This window comes from Pinus tabuliformis, chromosome 7, assembly GCF_031772625.1.
Source record: "Pinus tabuliformis cultivar Carrire ecotype Pingquan chromosome 7, CPIR1, whole genome shotgun sequence".
NCBI classification, from domain to species: Eukaryota; Viridiplantae; Streptophyta; class Pinopsida; order Pinales; family Pinaceae; genus Pinus; species Pinus tabuliformis.
Window position 1 is genome coordinate 1,027,341,980 of NC_142293.1, and position 12,237 is coordinate 1,027,354,216.

The following is a 12,237-nucleotide window of genomic DNA, read 5'->3' on the forward strand; positions in this document are numbered from 1 at the left end:
ATGGCGGTTGTTGAGATTGAACCAGCTCTGGTTGTTGGACCATTTGTTGTTGACCAATACTGGATGATTGACCGGGATGAGGAGTCACAGTACGTGTTTGAGCCTGAGTCGCTCCAGATAAGGAGGCACTACCCTGAGATTGTGATTGAGTCGTTGAGACAAGAGGTTGTTGTATTGCAACCTGAGAAACTTGGGGTTGACATACAAAAGGTGGAGCTTGTACTTGCGACACATTCACTATAGCAGGTATGGTGGGAATATTCGACACAGGGTGTACTGGTTGCATTGAATATACAATCCCTGGTTGTTGAGGCAGTATTGGTACCCAACCGCTGGATGTAATTCCAGTTTGACCTGAACTTTGTTGTAAACTCCCATATGGTTGTTCTCTGGGAGGGAACAATGAAAGAGCATACTGCCCTCCATATGGTGGAAATCCAGTACTTAAAGGGTAAATTGGCCTTTGAAGACACATTGGATCAATTTGTTGAGTTTCAACATAAGAAATACCAGATGATAATCCGGATGAAGAAATAGGAACTAACCATGTCATTGTCCCTGATTGGACTCCAGCTTGTTGTTGACAATTGGCCGGGACAGATGGTATACCAGCGAACATCGTTGGAGTAGTAGCAGGAGGCTCTGCTGCTGCTGTGTCGGACGACATAGTCCTAGATGTCGACGGTTGTTCAGACATATCTAGTCTATCCAAAAGATTTCTTAGCGATTCTACAGGAACTTCCACTTGTGGTGGACTAACTTCGAAGATCAACGAGGGAAAGGTGATGATTATTCCGCTTAAAATAAATTTTATAACGACGCTTTAGACACAACTTGCTTTTTCAGTTTTAAAGAGTCAAGAAAAAGCTAAAGATGACTCTAGTCTCCTTCGATGTTTTAACGAGCCCGAAGTGACAAATGCTCGGATGGAATTTTTCAGTTATAGAGTTTGAAAAAGGCCAAAAGAAACTGCTGTGGAGATCTAGGTAGATGGTGTGCCAAACCTTTCACAAAACCATAGAATACGTTTTACGGTACGAGTGGTCGATCTTCGTGAATGCTGTGTTCACTGCATTGCAATCAGTAGGGCGGCCGACACGGTTTCCTATGAATCAAGGCTTTGTTCCTATAGGGGTCTCCCAATATATACGCGACGGTATGTGGGAGCACAGGTCCGTATTGATACTTATCGCTTCACCGTGGAGGAATCACCCAACCACTCAACGCTAAGATATCACGTTTAACGACGCCGGAACACGTCTCTAGCTTAGACCTCTATGTGTTTGCGTTATGTTTCAATGCGTTGTTATGTAAATTCAATTTATTTTAATGTTGATCTTGTTTAGCAGTTTGCCTTTCAAGGTTCACCACGAGATGTTTTGATACAAATTCCTAAATGCAGTCTAAGATGAGAAGCAAGCTTTTTCAATCTTTTCGACTTATGAAAATCTTAACTACTGAGGGAAAAGAAAGACAACATCTTTTCACACAGATCAAAGAGCACACACTAATGCACTTTTTCCCTAAATCAACATACAAACTTATATGCAAAATGCAAAATGCAGGTATTTCTTTTCTCTTTCTTAATGTTGATGTAATACAAAAAGAAAGCTGTTGTATAATTTCGAATTTATTTTCAAGTGAAAGCAAACAAGCTTGTCCAAAATCAAAAGACACCTTAAGATTCACTTGTTTCGACACTAGAAATATATAAATTCAAACCATATGATGAAAGCAAAATCTCAACCAGCTATGAACAGCAAACAAACTAACTCTTAAGATCAGAACGACACTTTATCACAGGTCTAGATCTAAGAGGCCACAGCAAGACTAGTTCACTTTCGTTATGGGAAACTGTAAATGATACAAGAAATACACAAAGAACAAACACAGTTTCTTTATACAACCGAGGCGAAATAGTGGCAATGAAAGTTGGTTTCAGATAGGTACATTGACTGGTAACAGGCTGCAAAAACAAGGGTGAAAATAGGGCAAGAAACAGCAGGAAACCCCAGTAGCACAAGGCAAGACTGGTTCAGCGCAGGTGGTACACTGTCAGTTTGACATTCAGCACAGGTAACCCCTTCGGGAACTGCACTAAAATGCAGACTGCCTTCACAACACCTGCACTAAAGATTCAAACTTTCGTTTTTCTCAGTTTCCGGGTCACAGATTGCTCAAAAATTCACAGTTTTTGGCGAAATCAGAAGCTATCAGTCAAGGACACACTAAGGGATGAAAAGGAGGATGAAAAGCTATCACTAAGAGCTATTTAGAGTCCTTGTGGATCAGCTCTTCAAATCATAAACTTGCCCAGAAACTGAGCTAGAGTAGCTGCCCTCTACTTTGCATTTGAAAGATCCAAATGCAGTTCGATTCGGTACTCCCTGTGTTTATGAAATGAATAGCAAAAACACAAACAACCAACAAGATACGATCCCCAGTGGAGTCGCCAATTTGTTGTTGGGAAAAGTATCCAATACGGAATGACCCTATCCCACTCTAAGGGTGATAGTACCTCAGCAACAACCGAATGCAAAGCTATTCAAGATTACTTCTTTATGAGATGTAAGAAAGGGGAGAAAGAGATCCACTAACCGTTGTCTTCCGCTAATGTTTGATCTGATCTTCTCTCCTTGCTGCTTGCTCCCAGCTCCTTGCTCTTTCACTGGCCCAGCTACACAAAGATCCTGCAAAAGCACAAGAAAGGGAAACTACAAGAAGCATACATCCATAATTGATTCAAGGATTAGAATAAATCAAATATATAAGCATCAATATGCCACAAAGACACATGCATACAGAAGAACCTCAAATGCTTTATTAATGGAAGAAGTAAAGTTCTGAGAGTGTTACAACCATAAGAGGCCCAATCCAGCAACACCTCCCAGCAGAAAGAAATCTCCTCTTCACCTCCTTCAAAGCAATCACCCAATAGTTCTATGCACAAACCAACAACACTTCCTTACATTCACAAGATTCCAACCCCCTTAGACCTCATGAGAGAGCTCTATATATAGGAGATTTGGAGAAAGGATGAGTCAGCTTGTAGCTGGCATGAAGCTGACTAGTGTCCTCTCCCACTTCAGTTATTCTTCAGTTCTTGAGTCCACTTGGAGATATAGACCCTCTTACTCATCACCAGTCGAATTCCTTGATGCAAGTGTCACTTTGGAAGCTTCCTGGGCTCTGACACCTTGAGGAATGAGTCTGCCACATGTCCAAACACGTTCAGCGTAGGTAGCTAGTGTTGGAGTTGACATTCAGTGCAGGTAGCCAGTGTAGCAGTTGACATTCAGTGCAGGTAGCCAGTGTAGCAGTTGACATTCAGTGCAGGTAGCCAGTGTAGCAGTTGAGATGATCCAGAATTTGCTTGTTTTTGAGTGTTTTCAGGTGGAGAACTGATATTTAGTGTTGTGGTTTGTTGACCTTGCTCCTCTAAGGGGAGGAACAACATGTTTAGGGACTTTGGATCCCTTAGATTATTGACATTTCATGCTTCATGCTGTAAGGCACAAAAATGTCTATAACAGTTGCCCCCTAAAGTATGAGGTCGTTTATCGGGTGAAATGCTTTATCAGGAGGATCCGAAGTTCATTCAATCGCTGAGAGGTGACTTGTAATAAAATACAATACAATACATTATTTTTCATTCTGCTTTCATGATCTAGCTGAGGCGAGCATTCCCATGCTCAGCGTGCGATCATACCAGCGTTAATGCACCGGATCCCATCAGAACTCCGCAGTTAAGCGCGCTTGGGCTAGAGTAGTACTGGGATGGGTGACCTCCCGGGAAGTCCTAGTGTTGCACCCTCCCCAGTGGAGTCGCCAATTTGTTGTTGGGAAAAGTATCCAATACGGAATGACCCTATCCCACTCTAAGGGTGATAGTACCTCAGCAACAACCGAATGCAAAGCTATTCAAGATTACTTCTTTATGAGATGTAAGAAAGGGGAGAAAGAGATCCACTAACCGTTGTCTTCTGCTAATGTTTGATCTGATCTTCTCTCCTTGCTGCTTTCTCCCAGCTCCTTTCTCTTTCACTGGCCCAGCTACACAAAGATCCTGCAAAAGCACAAGAAAGGGAAACTACAAGAAGCATACATCCATAATTGATTCAAGGATTAGAATAAATCAAATATACAAGCATCAATACGCCACAAAGACACATGCATATAGAAGAACCTCAAATGCTTTATTAATGGAAGAAGTAAAGTTCTGAGAGTGTTACAACCATAAGAGGCCCAATCCAGCAACACCTCCCAGCAGAAATAAATCTCCTCTTCACCTCCTTCAAAGAAATCACTCAATAGTTCTATGCACAAACCAACAACACTTCCTTACATTCACAAGATTCCAGCCCCCTTAGACCTCATGAGAGAGCTCTATATATAGGAGATTTGGAGAAAGGATGAGTCAGCTTGTAGCTGGCATGAAGCTGGCTAGTGTCCTCTCCCACTTCAGTTATTCTTCAGTTCTTGAGTCCACTTGGAGTTTCTTGCTACCACTTGGAGATATAGACCCTCTTACTCATCACTAGTCGAATTCCTTGATGCAAGTGTCACTTTGGAAGCTTCCTGGGCTCTGACACCTTGAGGAATGAGTCTACCACATGTCCAAACACGTTCAGCGCAGGTAGCTAGTGTTGGAGTTGACATTCAGCGCAGGTAGCCAGTGTAGCAGTTGACATTCAGTGCAGGTAGCCAGTGTAGCAGTTGACATTTAGTGCAGGTAGCCAGTGTAGCAGTTGACATGATCCAGAATTTGCTTGTTTTTGAGTGTTTTCAGGTGGAGAACTGATATTTAGTGTTGTGGTTTGCTGACCTTGCTCCTCTAGGGGGAGGAACAACATGTTTAGGGACTTTGGATCCCTTAGATTATTGAAATTTCATGCTTCATGTTGTAAGGCACAAAAATGTCTATATCAGTTGCCCCCTAAAGTATGAGGTCGTTTATCGGGTGAAATGCTTTATCAGGAGGATCCGAAGTTCATTCAATCGCTGAGAGGTGACCTGTAATAAAATACAATAAAATACATTATTTTTCATTCTGCTTTCATGATCTAGCTGAGGCGGGCATTCCCATGCTCAGCGTGCGATCATACCAGCGTTAATGCACCGGATCCCATCAGAAATCCGCAGTTAAGCGCGCTTGGGCTAGAGTAGTACTGGGATGGGTGACCTCCCAGGAAGTCCTAGTGTTGCACCCTTCCCAGTGGAGTCGCCAATTTGTTGTTGGGAAAAGTATCCAGTACGGAATGACCCTATCCCACTCTAAGGGTGATAGTACCTCAGCAACAACCGAATGCAAAGCTATTCAAGATTACTTCTTTATGAGATGTAAGAAAGGGGAGAAAGAGATCCACTAACCATTGTCTTCCGCTAATGTTTGATCTGATCTTCTCTCCTTGCTGCTTTCTCCCAGCTCCTTGCTCTTTCACTGGCCCAGCTACACAAAGATTCTGCAAAAGCACAAGAAAGGGAAACTACAAGAAGCATACATCCATAATTGATTCAAGGATTATAATAAATCAAATATACAAGCATCAATACGCCACAAAGACACATGCATATAGAAGAACCTCAAATGCTTTATTAATGGAAGAAGTAAAGTTCTGAGAGTGTTACAACCATAAGAGGCCCAATCCAGCAACACCTCCCAGCAGAAAGAAATCTCCTCTTCACCTCCTTCAAAGCAATCACCCAATAGTTCTATGCACAAACCAACAGCACTTCCTTACATTCACCAGATTCCAGCCCCCTTAGACCTCATGAGAGAGCTCTATATATAGGATATTTGGAGAAAGGATGAGTCAGCTTGTAGCTGGCATGAAGCTGACTAGTGTCCTCTCCCACTTCAGTTATTCTTCAGTTCTTGAGTCCACTTGGAGGTTCTTGCTTCCACTTGGAGATATAGACCCTCTTACTCATCACCAGTCGAATTCTTTGATGCAAGTGTCACTTTGGAAGCTTCCTGGGCTCTGACACCTTGAGGAATGAGTCTGCCACATGTCCAAACACGTTCAGCGTAGGTAGCTAGTGTTGGAGTTGACATTCAGCGCAGGTAGCCAGTGTAGCAGTTGACATTCAGTGCAGGTAGCCAGTGTAGCAGTTGACATTCAGTGCAGGTAGCCAGTGTAGCAGTTGACATGATCCAGAATTTGCTTGTTTTTGAGTGTTTTCAGGTGGAGAACTGATATTTAGTGCTGTGGTTTGCTGACCTTGCTCCTCTAGGGGGAGGAACAACATGTTTAGGGACTTTGGATCCCTTAGATTATTGACATTTCATGCTTCATGCTGTAAGGCACAAAAATGTCTATAACAGTTGCCCCCTAAAGTATGAGGTCGTTTATCGGGTGAAATGCTTTATCAGGAGGATCCGGAGTTCATTCAATCGCTGAGAGGTGACCTGTAATAAAATACAATACAATACATTATTTTTCATTCTGCTTTCATGATCTAGCTGAGGCGGGAATTCCCATGCTCAGCGTGCGATCATACCAGCGTTAATGCACCGGATCCCATCAGAACTCCGCAGTTAAGCGCGCTTGGGCTAGAGTAGTACTGGGATGGGTGACCTCCCGGGAAGTCCTAGTGTTGCACCCTCCCCAGTGGAGTCGCCAATTTGTTGTTGGGAAAAGTATCCAATACGGAATGACCCTATCCCACTCTAAGGGTGATAGTACCTCAGCAACAACCGAATGCAAAGCTATTCAAGATTACTTCTTTATGAGATGTAAGAAAGGGGAGAAAGAGATCCACTAACCATTGTCTTCCGCTAATGTTTGATCTGATCTTCTCTCCTTGCTGCTTTCTCCCAGCTCCTTGCTCTTTCACTGGCCCAACTACACAAAGATCCTACAAAAGCACAAGAAAGGGAAACTACAAGAAGCATACATCCATAATTGATTCAAGGATTAGAATAAATCAAATATACAAGCATTAATACGCCACAAAGACACATGCATATAGAAGAACCTCAAATGCTTTATTAATGGAAGAAGTAAAGTTCTGAGAGTGTTACAACCATAAGAGGCCCAATCCAGCAACACCTCCCAGCAGAAAGAAATCTCCTCTTCACCTCCTTCAAAGCAATCACCCAATAGTTCTATGCACAAACCAACAGCACTTCCTTACATTCACAAGATTCCAGCCCCCTTAGACCTCATGAGAGAGCTCTATATATAGGAGATTTGGAGAAAGGATGAGTCAGCTTGTAGCTGGCATGAAGCTAACTAGTGTCCTCTCCCACTTCAGTTATTCTTCAGTTCTTGAGTCCACTTGGAGGTTCTTGCTTCCACTTGGAGATATAGACCCTCTTACTCATCACCTGTTGAATTCCTTGATGAAAGTGTCACTTTGGAAGCTTCCTGGGCTCTGACACCTTGAGGAATGAGTCTGCCAGATGTCCAAACACGTTCAGCGCAGGTAGCTAGTGTTGGAGTTGACATTCAGCGCAGGTAGCCAGTGTAGCAGTTGACATTCAATGCAGGTAGCCAGTGTAGCAGTTGACATTCAGTGCAGGTAGCCAGTGTAGCAGTTGACATTCAGTGCAGGTAGCCAGTGTAGCAGTTGACATGATCCAGAATTTGCTTGTTTTTGAGTGTTTTCAGGTGGAGAACTGATATTTAGTGCTGTGGTTTGCTGACCTTGCTCCTCTAGGGGGAGGAACAACATGTTTAGGGACTTTGGATCCCTTAGATTATTGACATTTCATGCTTCATGCTATAAGGCACAAAAATGTCTATAACAACTATTGGTTGCATTCAAAGATAGGATTGAATTCGATGAGACTAGATAATTGGAGGAGGCCATTTGAAATCTAAAACATTGTTATGAATAATCGAAGCGCGGAACTAATACTTAGCCAGACTATAGAGGTAATGCAAAGAATAAAGGAAAATGGGATAAAAAGTAAGCGAGGCCATAGGGTGTATATAACAAAGAGAATGTTGCACCACCTAAGAGGTTAAGTGCATTAGATAGAGGATAAGGACATTGATCTGAAGAGAAGAATAAGGATGGAGGCTGGAATCCTATGGAGTGTTGGACTTGTGGCAAGGATCATCGCGGGAGAGATTTTCCACAGAATTAGGGTGGTAGACCTCATATATACAATGCACATGAGGCATAGACTGTTGGGGATGTTGTTCAAAGTATTCTGCATAACTATGCAGCATTGGATAGCAAATAGGTGGATCATCAGGCATCTATCATTAAGATGGATGGTAAGCTCTATGATCAAGTTATTCCTATTTTGATTGAGCCTGGATCTAATTATAGCTATGTTGGTCCTGACTTGGTGAATAAGTGTGGTTTGAGTAAGGAATTTCATGTAGATTCTTGGTTAGTGCAGTTGGCTACAGGTACAAAGAAGTGAGGTCGTCATTGGGTAAGAGCATGTGCATTTGACTTGAATGGTATGCCTACTGCAACATATTTGAATGTATTACCATTGGGATCATACATTATGTTGTTGGGCATGGATTGGATATATATTCATAGAAACAAGGTAGATTGTTATGATAAAGCCATTGAGTGTGTTAATGACAATGGAGAACCAAGAGTCTTACAAGGTAAGAAGAAAGCCACATCATTTAGGATGTGACAGCTATGCAAGCAAAGCGCAGTCACAAAAAAGGGTGTAAGCTATTTATAGTGCACATTTCTAGTGATAAGGTTAAGGAAGTTGAGAATTCATGTGTGTTGAGTAGGTACCTAGTTTTGCAGCAGTTTTAGGATGTATTCCCCGAGGACATTACAAAGTATCCACCTAACAGGGAGGTAGACTTTTCTATTGAGTTAGTGCCAGGGGCAGCTCCATCATTGAAATCACCTTACAAGATGAGCACACCTGAGTTAGTGGAGTTAAAGTTGCAGATGAAGGAAATGTTGGACAAGTGATACATTAGTCCAAGTGTATCACCATGGGGTGCACCATTCTTGTTTGTGAGGAAGAAATATGGTACTCTCATATTATGCATTGAGTACAGGCAATTGAACAAAGTGACTATCAAGAACATGTACCCTTTGCCAAGGATTGATGACTTATTTGATCAGCTGAAGGGAGCAACAGTGTTATCGAAGATTGACTTGAGATTTGGATACCATCAGTTGCACATCAAAGAGGAAGACATTTACAAGACCGCATTCATGACCAGGTATGGGAATTATGAGTTTGTTGTTGTTCCATTTGGCTTGACTAATGCTCCAACTACATTTATGTGCTTGATGAATAATTTATTGTGTCTATATTTGGATAAGTTTGTTATTGTGTTCATTGATGATATATTTGTAGAAATTTTGAATAATTTAACACATATTCAATGGAGATTATCCTGATCATCTACTATTGCGTAATACATACACAATACATAAGCTCCTCTACATTGATCATCAACATAGCAGCATCAATAACAATAAAACATCAAGAGCATTCACACATTAACACAGTATGTAACCCGGGGAAAGCATCTCGCTAAAAACCCCACACTATCTGTATATTAATGATTGAGACCATGTAACATTACAAAGTACAATGCTTATCACAAGCAATCCAGTACCAGCTCCACTTGTTACACACAATACAGCTTAGATCTGATCTCCAAATCTATTCCACTGCTTGCCTGCCTCCACTGCTCAATACCTGCTCAAGAATGAATGAGAATGGTCTACCAAACTCGTTTTTCACCTCCAAAGAGTCACTCACAATGTGTAAGACGTGAGCAGAAGCTACAAACTAGGCAAATACAGGAGCAAACTCATTGGCATACTCAATCCTTTGATTGTGCAAGATCTGATGCACAACTATAGTCACAAATGATAGCAATCGGATTCTCTAACACCTGTCCCTGCTGAACTGAACATGCACTGACATGCAACTGAGTTAACTAATGTATTCTATAGTTGTATTATCAGTTAATAATTATTTTAACAACTCATCATTAGTCTATCTACAGTTAGACTAACTACAACTAGTTTAACCAAGTCAAACTGAACACAACTCCATCAACTCCACAATCAACTCCACCAAACTCAACTGATTGAGTTCTAACTGAAGTCATGCATGCAACAACTCAACTGACTCATAAGAAAAGCATACTTCCTTCTGACAGCTGCATGAGCCACATCTGTAGCTCAAACTGAAGTGCTCCAAGAGAATAAGATCAAGTTTATAGTCCAAATATTATTATGAGACAATAATATTTGACTTTTCTATTTTTGACAGCCAGTATAAAAATAGACTTTGATCACCCACACTGTGGTCGCCCACACTTTGGTCACCCACATATTGGTCACCCACATTGTGATCACTCACACTATGATCATCCACACTGTGATCAAAAATAGAACTTGTGCCATAATTTTCCTGCGAGCCCACTTAGTGAAGGCGACTCTTTTCACTAAGCTCCATCATCTTGTTGCAATCTCAACACTCCCTCTCGACAAGATATGGATTATCATCAACCCCTATCCTGCCTCGGTGGTACTCGAATTTGCTCCTGGTGAGAGCCTTCGTCAGAATATTAGTATCCTGATCCTCTGTTGGAATGTATGAAAGCAACATGATCCTCCGCTGCACACAATCTCTGATATGATGGTACCTGATGTCAATATGCTTAGATCTATCATGAAATATAGGATTAGCCGAGAGTTTCATGCAGCTCTGGTTACCACAGTAAATCACAGTAGGATCCAAATGAGAACCAAACAAACCAACCAGGATCTTCCTCATCCATATAGCCTCGCATGCAGCCAAACTTGCTACCATATACTCGGCCTCCGCTGAACTGAGTGCCATGGATCTCTGCTTCCTGTTGTACCAAGAAACTGCTGTCGATCCAATACTGAAGACCCCTCCTGATGTGCTCTTTCTGTCCATTGGGCTCCCTGCCCAATCTGCATCCGTGAAGCCACATAGCTTCACCTCATCCTCCTGTCTGTACCACAAAGCATATCCCGATGTGCCTCTCAAGTAGCGCAATACATGCTTGCCCACCTTCCAGAAGAGCTTGGTAGGCTTAACCATAGCTTGTGAAAGCTGGTTAACTGCATAGCATATATCAGGTCGTGTATTGACCAAATACATCAACGACCCCACCAACTGTCGATAAACAGTGGCATCCACTTCTTCTCCCGAAGTGGCATCCTCCTTCCTCCAACCTCCAGGAAGCGGAGTATCAACAGGGTTACAACCATGCATGTAGAACTTCTCCAGTATCTCCCGAGCATACTTGCCCTGAGAAACAAACAGTCCACCATTGCACTGCCATATTTCCAATCCTAGGAAATAGTGAAGGAGGCCCAAGTCCTTCATCTCAAACTCTGTAGCAAGATCCTTCTTGCATGACAGTATCAACAGCTCATCACCCGTTAGAATCAAATCATCAACATACAGTACAATGATAAGCAACTTACCCTCCACCACAATCTGGTATAGGTTAGGATCCGCCTCGCTCTTGGAGAATCCAAGTCCAGTGAAATAGCTGTCTATCCGTGTGTACCAAGCAAGTGGTGCTTGCTTCAATCCATACAACGCTCTCTTGAGCCTGCACACATGCGACTCACTACTGAAGACCTCAAAGCCTTCGGGCTGCTCAATGTACACCTCCTCCTCAATGACTCCATTGAGGAACACAGTCTTCACATCCATCTGATGAATGTGCCATCCCATCTGCGCTGAGAGAGAAAGAATCGTCCGTATGGAAGAATACCTTGCGACAGGTGCAAAGGTCTCCTCATAATCGATCCCCTCTATCTATGAAAAGCCTCAGGCAACAAATCTTGCCTTGTACTTCTCCACACTCCCGCTAGCTGCCTGCTTGACCTTGTAGATCCATCTCAAACCCACCACTGATTTCCCTTTCGGTCTAGGAACAATCTCCCATGCACTGCTTCTGACAATATAATCATACTCTTCCACCATGGCGTCTACCCATGCGGGATCCTCCACAGCTTCCTCAAAAGAGGATGGCTCAATCACAACACACTTGCTCATTAGAAACATGTATCCAGTGTACCGATCAAGTGACTGTCTCTGCCTGCGTTGGGCTATAGGTGGTCCTACAACTTTCTCTGCATCTTGATCCAGTCGCTCAGCTTCTGTTAAGCGCTTTCGCCCTCTAATGGTTGGCGCTGCATGAGTGGTCTCTTCCACTCCATGAACCTCGTCCTGTGGCTGATCCACATCCTGAAGCTCATCCTTAGGAACTAATAGCTCCTCATCTACATGCAAGT

General features: G+C 42.6%; 2 non-coding genes and 1 pseudogene across 2 annotated transcripts; all 3 read left to right on the forward strand.

Annotated features, from left to right (window-relative positions):
• The first annotated feature begins 3,695 nt into the window (after nucleotides 1-3,695).
• LOC149251206 (5S ribosomal RNA) lies at nucleotides 3,696-3,814 on the forward strand. Its single transcript, XR_016267427.1, has one exon. It is a non-coding gene; the product is annotated as a 5S ribosomal RNA (ribosomal RNA).
• Nucleotides 3,815-5,091: 1,277 nt separating this feature from the next.
• LOC149251207 (5S ribosomal RNA) lies at nucleotides 5,092-5,210 on the forward strand (annotated as a pseudogene).
• Nucleotides 5,211-6,487: 1,277 nt separating this feature from the next.
• Nucleotides 6,488-6,606, forward strand: LOC149251208 (5S ribosomal RNA). Its single transcript, XR_016267428.1, has one exon. It is a non-coding gene; the product is annotated as a 5S ribosomal RNA (ribosomal RNA).
• Nucleotides 6,607-12,237: the final 5,631 nt, after the last annotated feature.